This window comes from Lissotriton helveticus, chromosome 1_1 (genome assembly GCF_964261635.1).
Source record: "Lissotriton helveticus chromosome 1_1, aLisHel1.1, whole genome shotgun sequence".
Classification (NCBI taxonomy): Eukaryota; Metazoa; Chordata; class Amphibia; order Caudata; family Salamandridae; genus Lissotriton; species Lissotriton helveticus.
The window spans coordinates 2,143,176,521-2,143,190,483 of NC_136057.1; positions in this window are offsets into that span (position 1 = coordinate 2,143,176,521).

The window sequence follows — 13,963 nt, forward strand, 5'->3', positions numbered from 1 at the left end:
TTCCAGGAAACGATCAGACAAATCATTAGACCAATCAAAAACAGCCTGAACTACAGTGACGATATCTTGGTATTTGGCACATCGGATGAAGAACATGACAAAGCATTGAGGAAAGTATGCTCACAGCTCGAAGAAGTGGGCCTAACAGTAAATGAAAAGAAATGCGAACTGGGAAGAGAAGAACTGGTGTTCTTCGGACACATATTCTCAAAGAAAGGAATGAGACCAGATCGCAGCAAAGTAAACACCCTAGAGAAGACAAAATAACCAAAAGATGTAGCTGAAGTGCGCTCATTCCTCGGCCTTGCCAGCTATTGTGCGCGATACATCAAAGACTTCGCAACAGTGAGCACCCCACTGCGAGAACTCACGAAGCAGGGCCAAACATTTGAATGGACCACAGAATGCAGTAAGGCATTTAAAGAAATAAGGGCGTCAGTAACGGCTGTAGATCACTTGGCATATTTTGACCTGAACCTATGCACTGAATTGACGGTGGACGCCAGCCCGGTAGGTCTTGGGGCAATACTCGCACAGCATGAACATGGAAAGGACTCGCCACGACGGATCGTCGCATATGGAAGCAAGAGCCTGTCGGACGTTGAGAGAGCATACTCTTAACCAGAGAAGGAGAGTCTGGCGGTAGTATGGGCATGTGAGCACTATCACATGTTCATATATGGGAAGCCATTTACGATCGTAACGGACCACCAAGCATTAGTTACCATCTATGGAAACCCAAACGCCAAAATACCACCAAGAATTGATCGATGGGGGATCAGACTGATGGACTACAACTTCAAGATTGTCCACAAGCCCGGAAAGGACCACAACCCCGCTGACTACATGTCACGACATCCACTTCCCCGTCGAGAAAATGGCACCACCATGGCAGAAGAATATTTAAATTTCATCTTAAAACAGAACACTCCGGCGTCAATAACAATTACAGAACTAGAGCGAGAAACAAAAAGAGACCCGACAATGCAAGCAATCGGAAACGTAGTGCGGCAACAGAGATGGAGACACATCAACAATAACAGCCCCGCAGGAGAAGGGGTCGTCAAAGAAGAACTGCTAGCTTTCAAAAAGATAAGTGAAGAACTATCTGAAACTGAGAACGGAATTCTAATGAGAGGGTCAAGAATTGTGATACCATACCGACTAAGAAAAAGAACAATTGAACTAGCCCACGAATCACATCGAGACATTGTAGCGACAAAGAAGATGTTGAGAGAAAAAGTGTGGTTCCCAGGACTGGACAACATGGTGGAAGAAGAAGTAGCACACTGTCACGTCTGTCAAGTAACGGGACCACCGTCCAAGCCAGCACCGTTAAAAATGTCAGAGCTGCCACCGGCAGTATGCACTGAGCTGGCAGCAGACTTTTATGGACCACTAGAGACTGGAAAATACCTGCTAGTGGTCATTGATGAGTTTTCAAGATTTCCGATTGTGAGAGAAGTATCGTCGACATTAGCAAGTGCCACGTTACCAGCGTTAGACGACATATTTGCTGCCTGGGGTTCCCCACAAACATTAAAAAACGGACAATGGTCCCCCGTTTTCTGGGGAAGAATTCCGTCGATTTATAGAATACTTGGGAATCAAACATCGAAAGATAACACCCCTGTGGCCACAAGCAAATGGAATGGCAGAACGATTTATGGGAACTATAAAGAAAGCTATACAGCGAGCTAAATTGACACAAATATCAATTGGACAAGCACTATGTCAAGTGCTGAGAGACTACAGAAATACCCCTCACAGCTCCACAGGTCGATGCCCAGCGGAACTGGTGTTGGGACGATCAAGCAAAACAAGACTGCCTCAAATAGACACCAAGGCAAGCACAGATCGAAGTGACATAGTGGAAAGAGACCATGAAGCAAAAAGAAAAATGAAGGAATATGCGGATAAGAAGAGAAACGCATCGGAACGTCAGCTAAATGAAGGAGACCTAGTGGTGGTGAGACAGAGACAACAACGGAAGTCGGACAGTCCATTCTCAAAGGATCCGTTAGTAGTGACCAACATAAAAGGATCAATGGTGACGGCAGCATCCGACCATCAAAGAATAACAAGAAACAGCTCCCATTTGAAGGGGCTCAAAGTGGAAGAGGAAGAACCAGTGGCAACATCACAAAAAGTGGAAAGCAGAGAGCAAGAAACCAGCAAGGAAGCAAGACCAAGCAGAATGTGCAGGAAGCCAAAAAGACTGATTGAAGAAATGTAGAGAAATATCTCTCTCTCTCTCTCTCTCTCTCTCTCTCTCTCTCTCCCTCTCCGTCACTACCTCTATGACGTATCAAGAGTTTGTATATGTGACAAAGAATTTGTTTGTGACAAGGGGGGAGATGTAGCAACCGGGACTGCAGACTGATGACTGAAGTAGGGCACTAGGACCCTGCGGGTCACAGGGCAGTGACCAGGTCACTGGACACCACGTCCTGTAGGGACAGGAAGTGGACAGAGGACAGCAACAAGGACGGACGTGCTGCGACACACTCCCAACATACATAATAAAGAAGTGTATCACCCTCACCTGGCGTCTGGTATTTCCTGTAATCGCCGCCGCACCAACAACATGACAGGCGCCTTAAGCATGGGGCACTTTACATTCAGAAAACCTTTTAAAGCAACAAAGTCCAGGTGTAAAAAGGAGTACTGTTTCAGTGGCATTGCAGGCAGCAGCAGGTTGGAGTTGTTTTTTGGGTATATACTTCATGGCTCGTATATCAAGTTTACTGAATCTTTCTCTTCTGTAATCGGTTGTGGCTATGGGCGGGCCCCCTTTATATTACAGACCCCTGATGTAGGGCTTTTTTAACCTGACATGCTTGGGGTATATACTCAGGAACAACGTGCATTCTGACGGGCTGCAAACTGAGCGCTGGATGGGCATTTCTGCAGCAGTTAAAGTGTGGAATCACGCAGCCTCTGTGCAAATTTGGTAACCTTTGATGAATGCTGGAATTACATTAATTACAACGGATGAATTGGAGTAAACAGTTTGAATCATTGCTGTTCTTGCAGTTATGGCTGTCGTGCGTGACGTTGCACCAGCCAGTTTATTGAACAGAGAAATGAAAACATACAGCATGGTTGTGTAAAAATCCAAAATGGAAGTTATACCTAGATCGGGTCTCCTTTACCCTACATAAGCAAAATACAGTTTTATTATTCTTATTATTTAACAACTTGTAACATGCACAAATACCCTTGGGTGTCTCAGCGCTATGTGCTGAAGAGCTTGAAAAGCCAAGTTTTATTTGTGTTCTGAATGATATCAGCGTGGGACTAGCCTTAATTCCACAGTTTGGATGTGGCAACTATGAAGCTTCTGTCTCCCCAGTTGGCGTTCTTGGTTTTAGGGAGGCCCAGAAGATTGGCATCTGCTGAGCGAAGAGATCTGATGGGCGTGTAAGTTAGAAAGGCTTTCTTCAAGCATTTCGGTCCTGATTTGTGAATAGCCTTGTAGGCAATACAGAGGGCTTTAAATTTCGTTCTGATTCTTATGGGCAGCCAATGGAGCTGTGGCACCACATTAGAGATGGGCTTGAACTTGGGAGTGCCCAACAGTATCCTAGCGGCTGCGTTCTGCACCAACTGCAGCTTACCAAGAACCCTTTCCAGGGCATTAATTAAAAGGCTGTTGCAGTAGGCAACCTTAGACATTACCAGAGCACAAATTAACTTTCTGCCAGTACTAGCCAGGACAAAAGGTAGCAATTTCTTTATCATTCTTAAAACATAAAAGGATGGGGCGACCACTGTGTTAGCATGATGTATAAAAGATAATCTATCGTCAAAAATGACACCTAAATTCCTGGCTTTTTTTACAGGGATTGGGGGTAATCTCAAATTATCTGGCCACCAGCCCGGAGACCATCCTGGGGATAAATTTCCAAAGATTATTACTTCTGTCTTGGCTGAATTTAATTTAAGGCAGTGACTTAACATCCAGGAAGTGATGGCCAACATGCCACCGTGAAAACTGGCCGAAACTGCGCCCCATTTTTATACATGGCGAGCCCCAATTGTGTGTCATCCGCATATGATGCGAGACCCAGCCCAAACTATTTAATTACTCGTGCTAAGTCAGTGATGTAGATGTTAAACATAGTCAGACTTAGCGAGGATCCTTACAGAACTCCACATGGGAGTGAAAAAACTGGTGAATTAAAATCGCCCAGACTAACTGACTGAGTGTGGTTGGATAGAAATCAGGACAGAAGGACTTTGGCCTTGTGCCCAATGCCTATGGCTGAGGCACAATTGATCAGCGTAGCATGATCAACCGTGTCAAATGCGGCAGATATATCCAATAGCACCAGTACTGCTGCACCTCCATTATCCAGCACAAAACAAATGTCATCAGACGCTTTAATGAGTGCGGTTTCTGTGCTATGGCCTTTCCCAAAGCCAAACTGTGTATCATCCAGCAGCTTCTTCTCCTCAATAAATTGAGCCAGCTGAGTGTTCATAATCTTTTCAATGAGTTTAGCTGGTAGAGGGAGACGCGCGATTGGTCAATAGTTTTTGATCTCTGCTGGATCCAGATTGGGGTTTTTTAACAACGGTAGAATAGAGTCCTTTTTCCATAGGGAAGGATAGGTTACTGAACTGAACATGGAGTTACACATTTTGGCCAGGTTGTTACCTATTAGGTCTGGGATCAATTTCAGAACTGAAGGAGGGCACGGGTCGAACAGAGAGCCTGATTTGACCGTGTTAACCAGATCAGTGACCTGTTCCACTGAGACTGGCCTAAATTCCATGAAGTTAGAACAGTCCCTTCTCTTGCTATTTCCGACCAGCTGATTCCAGCCCGCCGAGGGGGCAGTAAAGTTTGAATACATTTGCCCCACCTTATCCTGAAAGCAGCTGGCTAACGAATCGCAGAGTGATTAGGATGCTACCTTAGTGGAGCTATCCGCTGGCCCTGCCAAGTTAGAAACTACCTGAAACAGCTGTTTGGAGGAGTATTGACGGTTTCTATTTTCCTGATATAGTAGTTACTTTTTTCTGTAAGTATGAGACGCTTATAATTTGCCAATGCCAACTTATAGCGAGATTTCTCCTGGTTGTCATACTCTAGACACCAGCGCCTTTCTTATTTCCTGCAACGTTGTTTCTCCCACCTCAGTGCCTCAGAGAACCATGGGGCAGATGGAGCCTTCCTGTTTTTGGAAACTGTTTTATACGGTATTAGTTTAGTAAAAGTATTTCGGTGCCATTCCGTGTAATTTGTAGAGGGCAGTTCTGGGTCTGAAACATCTTCTGGCTGGGTGTCAATTAGATGCTGTTTATGAAGGGCCTGATCTATACCACTACAAGCCTTAAACTGTTTGGGGGGATTAAGCTGGAGTGTAAAGAGCTAGGATGCAGTATACTAATTTCAAATAGTACTGCATGATGATCAGACCACGTCAAAGGGAGGATCTCCTTTACAGAGATCTGCTCATTGTTCGTGAAAAGACCATCCAGTGTGTGCCCAGCTGAGTAGGACTCGTGACTTTTTGAAAGAGTCCTAACACCTCTATCTCCGAGTTAAGGGCTATAGAATCCTTATCTTCGCGGCTTCCAAATGGAAATTAAAATCCCCAAGAATGGTGAAATTAGATTCAATTCAATTCAATAATAACTTTATTCGGTAGTTTAAAAGAAAACACCATAAAAGTTCACATTAAATAAATTACAAGATTTACAAAGATAAAAACCAGTTAAAAGTACAATTGTTAAAAGACGGTTAAAAGAAGACGTCCCAGTTTATATATTTTTCAGTCATACCATAACATACAATTTTCCATTTATCTAGCAATCTTTCATTTAGGCAGGGTTTATATATAGTACATAATCAAAGGTTCGCACGATGACGGGTACAGAATTTAAGAAAACGTACAATCGCTTTGGCATAATTTTCGTTTTCAAGATACTGGAGTGCCAGATATGCTGGACGACACTGTCGGAGTCCCCAGATTTTCAAAATGGGCAATATACAGCGTTTGCGCGGTTCAATAAAAAATGTACAAAATAACGTTGTGTGTATAGTTGTTTGTGGGGACACCAAGTCGCACGGACACATGGACAGTGTAGATGACCAAACATTTTGAATTGGAAATACGACCAGTAGATGAAATATGTCAAATCTGAAGCGGGTAAGCAGCATTTTTTCATATTGCGTTAAGCCAAACATCAAATAGGGTTCAACGGAAAACACAGTCTGCGCTAATAAAGAGTGTTGAACAGATGGTTTATGAATCTCTGATACTAAGCGTAGCTGGCGCAAGTGTACAAGACACTCTTTTTTTAGATCCTTCTTGGAAATTTCATTTATCGTTGACGGGTGGTCAAAAAACTTCCTGTAGCCCAAATCTGTTAATAGCGCTTTAACATACGATAACCATTTAATTTTCCTACACCAATCAAGTGTCAAAATATCTTGAATGATCGCTCTAGTTAGTTGGCATTGTTCGGTGACCCATGTTCGTCGCCACAACATTACTGGTTGTAATTTTATAATGTCTGCTATGTAATCAATACCCAGTTCTGCGTGACAGGCATACGTGGAACAGCTTTTAGGTACCGCGAGCAGGTATCTCAAAAAGGAATTCTCAACTTTTTGTATTGAGTCCACATTCGCAAAGCCCTATATCCCCGCCCCATATGTGGCCGTGCTTACACATTTCGCATTATATATTTTTAACAATTCTGTCGTTGGTCGTTGGCCCAGTCTTTGTGAGAACATTTTTAACGATACAGTCTCTCGCAAAAAAGAAAGTTTCCTTGCATTAATAGCTGGGTTCCATTTAAATTTTTCATCCATAACAATCCCTAAATAGGGATAGGTTGTAGTCCTGTCCAATGGTTCACCTTTTACAAACAATCTCCGATTTTTTGCTTTTTTTTTCCCCGCGTGCATAGTATATGTTTTCTTTGCATTTAATTTCAAGTTTAGGCTTGCCATAAAGGCGCAATATCTGTCTAATGCCGGAGTCTAGCTGGAGTTCAATTGGTGTTCTTGCTAGAATGACAGCATCGTCGGCATATAAAAGCGCAGGTATCTGCCGACGAGCAATTAGAGGAAGGTCTTTACTGCCTTGAAGCATGGCGGTCTCTAAACCATTAGTATACAGGGTGAATAAAAAGGGGGCCAGTACACATCCCTGTCTGAACCCCTTTTCCACCCTGAAAGTATCCGTTAGCTCACCTTTCACCCCAAATCTTACCCTGCCTGTAGTGCCAGTATACAATTCTCGTAGGAAGTCCACAATTGGGAGGGCAACCCCCATTTTCAGAATAATGCTCCATAGCGTTGAGTGTGCCACACAGTCAAAGGCTGCGGAGAGGTCGACATATACCATGTGAAGCGTGGACCCCTTAGCCTCCACGTATTTACCCGCCAATAGGGACAAATTTAAGGCTTGATCTACTGTTCTTAGTCCCTCACGAAAACCATATTGTATATCTGAGATGATGCTATGGTCAGTGGCCCACTCCTGGAGTCGATCGAGAAGTATCCGCCCTGCCATCTTCCCGAGGGAATCCAGGAGAGAGATAGGCCTATAGCAAGACGGGCTATTTCGGTCTCCTTTTTTAAATATGGAGACCAGCGTCGATGTTCTCCAGGAATCAAGTAAACCCACTTCTGTGGTGGCATTCAGGACATTGGTCAGCAAGGGAGACCAAAGGTCAGATTGGTATTTGAAGATGTCGACAGGGACGCCATCCGGGCCGGGAGCTTTGGCTGTTTTTGAGAATTTTAAGGCTTTTTGGACCTCTTCATGGGAGAACTGCAGGTTTATTGGATAAGTGACCTGTATCAGGGGGTCTAGTTGATCCATATCTACTGAGGCGTCTTTACTAAAAACTTCTGTAAAATGACTCACCCACTCCCGTTCGCTTATGGCGACATCAATAGAGGGAGAGTCATCTTTATCTGTTAGGAAAGGGGAGCCAACTACCTGCCAGAACATAACGCTATCTTTTAATTCTGAACTTTGATTAAGGCGTTCCCACAGTTCAGCTTTCAATTCTTTTTTCCTATTGTTTAGGGCAACCGCATACTCCTTTCTGGATCTGCTGACTTCAGCACTGTCCCTATGATCTCTGTTTAGGGCTTCCTTTAAACTTGAGTGTGCCTTTGTGCATACTGAATTAAACCAGCCTTTTTTCGTTTGGGACATTTGTTTGTGCGTCCTGGTTAATTCTTTTTGAATATTTTTTATAACAGCCAAGAAACTCATTATGACTTCCTTAGGTTGTGACTTAGGGTCAAGACAATTTATGATAGCAGCTTGATTGTATTTAACTATTTTTCTAGTTGTTGCTTCCTTATCAATACTACCCCATTTCAATGTGTAGCCATTCAGAGAGCCTAGTACTAACTCACGTTGGTGTAAGATAGTCATGATATCATGTGATTTGTGTATTTTTGTTTCTGATAGGATCATAATAATTGGATAGTGGTCACTCAAAGGGTTTTTAGCGACCTCAAATGATATTATAGTGGATCCCATGGAGACTGAAATTAATATGTAGTCTGTCAAACTTGTTAGACCTCTGCCATTAAACGTGGGCGGGAAAGGCACTGCTGGGATCCTTATTTCATTAGCGAAGCCTAGCTCTAATTCTGTCATAACCTCGCTCATTTTCTCTCCTTCATTAGAATGTGTGAAGTGTGCTACATTATTATCGTCCTCATCACTGATACCACATTTATCATTATTATTATTCCTACATAGGTGGAGATTGAAATCTCCTCCCCAAATTATTGTACACGACTTTTTAATATATTTTAGACCTTGTTCTTGTAGTACCACAGAGATCTCTGAGAGAAGGGTGATCAAGTCAGCCTGAGACAGGTTATTATAAAAATTTACTACTATATATAACTTTTGGTTAGTACTCTTTAAGACAATGATCTGAAAGTTCTCTTCTAGTCTTAAAGGAAATATGTCATCAACAAGTAGAGTGTTTATAATATAAGTGACTAGGCCACCACTATTTCTACCCGAGATTGATTTCTTTGCAGGTGACCAGAATGTCTTAAATCCCACTATATGTGTTGGCCTAATAGCCCAGGTCTCCTGAAGGCAGATAATACCGCTCATGTAAATCTGATTCAGGAAGCTGGGATTTATCTTTTTAGCAGACAAACTTGCAATGTTCCAAAATGTAAAATGTACTTGCAGGGTAGTCGGAGTAGGGTCTACAGCAATAGCTGTTTCGACTATATGATCTACTGCTCCCAAATTAATTGGGGCAGGTGGTACAATCATCAGATCATCTGACTCATGATGTTTTATTATGGGATGCTTACATTTACCAGGGGTAGATATAGGCTGATTTACCAAATTATCAGAGGTTGTCATTGTTGAGGTCTCCCCTATTTTAAAAGATTGTGAGGTTTCCCAGTTAGTTTGAGGGCTGGCAAGTCAATCATTAAGATCCAGCCCAGAAAAAAAGTTACATCTATTATAGGTAGGAATACTGTAGGAGCTAGCTGGTACTGGAGCAGCTTGTCTCCATCGATTATCCCTATTCTCTTGGTATGGAGTTACAGAGAGATAGGGATGGATAGATGGAGGTATGTGCGTTTGGCTCTGATGCCATTGCACCGATCCTGTTGGATAGACAAACTTGGGATTTTGATTGAAAAAAGGAGTATACGTTTCAGAAGGAAAGTGCCTTTCTTGGAATACGTTCATAAGATTGGGTGGCATATTTGAATTTGTTGTTAACAAATGCCTATAGAAATAACCCAATGGAAGAAGAGTTGTATTGAATTCCCATGTAGAGGGTTGGGGGGCCTTAGCTAGTGTCTTTTCGGCCCATTGTGGATTCCTAAAATTAATTGTTACACAATCCCCCTCAAACTTTTCCCGTAAAGGGCCTATCCAGCCTACTCTTTGAGTATGAATAATTTCCCCTGAGCATTCCATTGGAAAATTGCAGTTCAGGGTCAACCAATGTAGGATCTTATTTTTTAAGGAGGAAGTGGTTTCACTCTGCTCTTGTTTAAGTGTCGGTACATTTACTAATACAAGTACATAAGCTCCACATTCAGGGGGAAGAGTAATGCGCGAAGGAATCTGTCTTGACCTATATGGGTGTTCGTCCGGAATCTTGGGCTGCTGCATTGTGGGAGCCAGATGGTTAGGTTGGCTAAGTATTTGTGATCCATGTTGGGGTGCTGTATGGGTCTTCCCTGGCTGATTATTAACAGATTGAGTGTTAATATTGGTAATGGGAGTGGAACTAGTGGATGGTGCAGGTTTATTCGCAACAGATGGATTATTGGTAGTGCTCTTCTGTTTCAACATGGGTACTGAACCGGGGATAGCTTTTGATTGGGGGATGGTTGTTTTACTAATATTTACTTTTGGATTTAGGGCTACAGCAGAATTTAGGGGAACAGCGGGTGGTTTTATTTTGTTTAGGGATACTAGTTCTTCAATTTGTTTCTCTAATCGGGCAAGCCTGGTTTCGACTGGTGACAGATAGATGCTTAAAAGATCCCCAATTCGTTCGATCAGGTGATCGCTATCTATAATAGTCTCATACTTGTCCCTGTGTTCCTCCCCCGTGTTTGTGTCCGAAGCCCCCAAAGCTTGATGTATTTCGCTGGCTATCTTTTTACTTTTTTGCCCTCTCGCAAGTTTACGCTTCTTAGGGTCCCGAGACACCGATGGAGTCGATTGCTTAGTTTGTTTTGGAATTGCCCCCCTAGTGTATTAACAGCGCCTTTCTCATGGATATCATCCACAAGCTCAGGTGTTAACCCCACATTAAGAGCTGGAGATCTTTCAATTAGTGCTAGAATCCGACACTGATAGATCGACCTCATTTGTTAGAGTATGGAGGTCGTCTTGAGTGTCATGAGTGGCAGCAGGATGTGAGTTACTAGAATTACCTGGGGTTCTTGCTAGCTTAATGCTACCTAAGGAAGAGCGTTTGGCGTTGTACAAGTCATGCGATACTCTTCGTTGCAGTAATGAAATACTGAGATCGATAGCATCATTTGTTCTTGTAATGAAGTTATCTATTGGCCCTAGTACTGTAGCTGCTCCAGCGGCAGTCTTACTTCTACTGCCTCTCGTAGTCATTATGCGATCGTTGATGTTAAATCAATTAAATTATACAAGTTCTTAATGTGTATAACCCACTGCGGATGTATATGATTGCACCTTAGGAACACAATAGTACAATGATACAAGTTAACAGTGTCCTACTTGTTCAGCAGGCAGGGATGTTAGGGGGGTACACCCGACCCGACCTCTTCGTCCTCGGACGGCCACAGACGGCCCGCCCTTTGCCCGGGCTTAGCCCGGCGCTCCCGCGCGCTCCCACGACGTGGGTAATCACTCGCGCTTTTAGCGCCAACAGTCGCGCTGTGGGCGTGGCCCCGTTCGGCTTCCAACTGCCGAGAATGCTGGGAATTGTGGTTCTCCCCTACTCGGTGGCCGCGCACAGATGGCAAGTGCGGCGGCAGCGAGGGGAACACAGTCGAGGTCCCAAATGGCAGGTTTGTCCAGAAAGGATTAAGGTCAGTCCCTTAATGTTGCAGAGAAGTGCCCCGCTCCACCGCTAATCACTCGCGCTTTTAGCGCCACCAGTCCCGTTGTGGGCGTGGCCCCGTTTGGCTTCCAACTGCCGAGAATGCTGGGAATTGTGGTTCTCCCCTACTCGGCGGCCGCGCACAGATGGCAAGTGCGGCGGCGAGGGGAACACAGTCGAGGTCCCAAATGGCAGGTTTGTCCAGAAAGTTTTAAGGTCAGTCCCTTAATGTTGCAGAGAAGTGCCCCGCTCCACCGCTAATCACTCGCGCTTTTAGCGCCACCAGTCGCGTTGTGGGCGTGGCCCCGTTCGGCTTCCAACTGCCGAGAATGCTGGGAATTGTGGTTCTCCCCTACTCGGCGGCCGCGCACAGATGGCAAGTGCGGCGGCGGCGAGGGGAACACAGTCGAGGTCCCAAATGGCAGGTTTGTCCAGAAAGGATTAAGGTCAGTCCCTTAATGTTGCAGAGAAGTGCCCTGCTCCACCGCTAATCACTCGCGCTTTTAGCGCCACCAGTCGCGTTGTGGGCGTGGCCCCGTTCGGCTTCCAACTGCCGAGAATGCTGGGAATTGTGGTTCTCCCCTACTCGGCGGCCGCGCACAGATGGCAAGTGCGGCGGCGGCGAGGGGAACACAGTCGAGGTCCCAAATGGCAGGTTTGTCCAGAAAGGATTAAGGTCAGTCCCTTAATGTTGCAGAGAAGTGCCCCAGCGGAAGTGCACCAGCGGCGGGTTCCAATAGGTTCCCTATCACTGATAGAAAATCTCCCCTGGGGCCCGGTGGATGGTATAGTAGGGTCCCCTTAAATGATTTTACAAAGTTTAGTGTTTACATTTTTATACAGAAATGTTCATGATGTTAAGCACACATTTTTAATAAATCAATATCATATTTTACAAGACGAAGGCACTACTTGTCAGAGAGCCGGTGAGATAAAATGCCATTGGTGCGGTGCCATGAACAGAAAAGTGCTCGAATGAGCAAAGCACTTGAGCCAAAATGAAAATGCCCACCGGCATTGCCAGCATCAATCCAAGAGGTTCTGGATGCTAGAGAACATGTCTGCAACCAGGATTTTTAAACTAGACTAACATTAATAAAAATTGAATTTCGGAGATCGGATACTTAACATGGCTGCCACAGAAGCAATAAAGAGATGGTCTTGGTGATGAGGATATTTTTATGAATACTGTTTCTGTGATTGGTAGATGGACTTGGGGAACATTCATGGGAGTTGTAGTTTTTACACAAGCATTTTTGGTGTTTTGTTCTGATTTTACTAGTTAAAATGGGCTATTTTCTTGGCTGCTGCAATAAAGAAATAAAAAAGGGAATGTATAAACCGAAGCCTACAATCCTATCATATAATTCTAGCACTAGAGAATCAGGTACAAAGACTTCTGCGTTCAGGTATTCTTGAGGTAGGTCTTCCAGAGCTTCTCTCCCTCAACTTCTTGTGATCACATGACATGCAGAGGGTATCGAACTCTTGGGGTTCTCCCTAAAGGATTCTAAAGAGCACCTACTTACTGGTGTAGTGTGCTATTGACCCCCCTGGTCCAGTTAGTCCTCAACAACAGGCATTAATTGATAATTTTTATAATATGTCACTAACTCATTCCAGAATGATTATTCTGGGAGATTTTAATTTATGGGCAAACAGGAATTTAGACCCAGCATTTAAAGACCTTCTTCAATCATGTGAGAACTTAAATCTACAACAGTTGGTGACAGAACCGACACATCAGGGAGGTCATATACTAGATTTAATCTTCTCGGAAAAATAAGTTGCAGAAGTGGAAAGTATTCTACCTTTATGCTGGACTGATCTTTTCCTTATTAAATTCTTGGTGTTTAACCCTAGAATGAGTAAAAATACTGCCCCCATGGGAAACAACCGTCAAGGCAGGGAATGGAATAAACTGCTGAAAATAACAAGACAATCCCTAGCGTTCACTGAGAAAGATTCCTTTGATGCAAGTAAATCGATGGATGAAAACTATTTGAAACTCTGTGACCAGATAAACAGTACTCTTGATCAGATTGTCCCAATGAAAAAACAAAAAAATACACTTAGGTCTTCCGCTCCTTGGTACAATGAGGAGGCAAAAAATCTAAAGAAGGGTTGCAAACAAGCAGAGTGATAATGGAGGAAGCTTTACAAGGAGGAGGATAAAACAGCCCTGAAGGCAGCACTGAGTAACTAAAAAGGAGAAATCGCCAAAGTGAAAGCAGAGTATTACACCATTTTAAGGGTGTCTAACAGCACTAGAAGTATATTTAAAATAGTGAACGACCTCTCCAATCCCGACTGCATAAAAAATAAGATCATTGCGACTCAAGACCTATGTGATAGCTTAGCGATTTTCTTTGAGGAGAAAATTACTAAAATTATTGACAGT